Below are 1,144 nucleotides of genomic sequence, written 5' to 3' on the forward strand. Positions count from 1 at the left end.
TTTATTTACTTCCCCTCCTTTTCCCTTTCTTGCATTTCATAGACTGCATAAGTTGGAAATACCCACACTTCACACACTACAACCTCGTTAAACACTCTATATCCTTTTAATGTCATGTAACTGTTGTCTTGTCTTGTCTCCCATGTTCGGTCCTGTTTTGTTAATGTGTTACTTTGTTTCAATAAAATAAAGTAAAAAAAACACAAAAAAGAAGAAAACAAAGAAAAAGCCGGCATTGGAGAGTGGAACGCGCAAACACGTCCACCTCAGTGGGTGCCATGTTTATTCTAAAACATGAAGCAATGTTTAGAGCAAAACTGTCTCTGTATCAAGCCTTTTTAATCCCTTGGGCCTTGTTTGCATTTTAAATGCAACTTGTTTAAAAGAGGGTGGTACAGGTATGTCATTTATTAAAAGATAATTTGTTTTCTTGTGGTTTTCTTGAAGGTGACGGCATGGCTCTTGTTATTTTTTACCTCTGTGAGAGCAAAAGAGCAAGAGGGAGGTAAATGGGTTCAACCTAAGTGTTCTTTGTGTCAATAACTAATCCGCAAAGATGAAGCCTCTTATAGCAGGACAGCGCTGGTTTGTTTGTGTGTGGAAACACTGGTAAGTTGCGTAAATATTAACCTGCAATTGCATACGCTTAAGAAAGTAATGATAAATGTAAACAAAGAAATACGCAAGTCTAATTCTTGATAATTTTATTTATAATGTTGTTTTACTAAAATTCAACTTAGGTCCTTTTGCTGCTACTTTCACCAAGGAAATGTAAGAAAACCACATTAAAACACAAAATATTAGGTAAGACTTTTTCCTGCCTTCACTATGAGGTAAGATATGAGGTAAGACAGCTGGCAGTAATATGTGTATTAGTCCATGTTTGTGCATAAATTAAGTTGTATGCAAAAATGTGTTTTCGCAAATTGTTGTATAAGTCAAATGCTATATTAAATATGTAGTGTGTATTTTGCCTGTGAGTTACAAATTCAAGAAATTACAAATAAGTGAAACCCTTGGCTTGTGCTTTCCTCAATATGAATATGAATTTACAGCAGTGACCTGACTGAAATAGGTCACGGGGTCACAGGAATATTGCACTGAGCAGAAGATACATTGAAGTCAAAGTGTTTATTTGTCATAT

The sequence above is a fragment of the Monopterus albus genome, unplaced genomic scaffold (genome assembly GCF_001952655.1).
Source record: "Monopterus albus unplaced genomic scaffold, M_albus_1.0 scaffold20.1, whole genome shotgun sequence".
Taxonomy (NCBI): domain Eukaryota; kingdom Metazoa; phylum Chordata; class Actinopteri; order Synbranchiformes; family Synbranchidae; genus Monopterus; species Monopterus albus.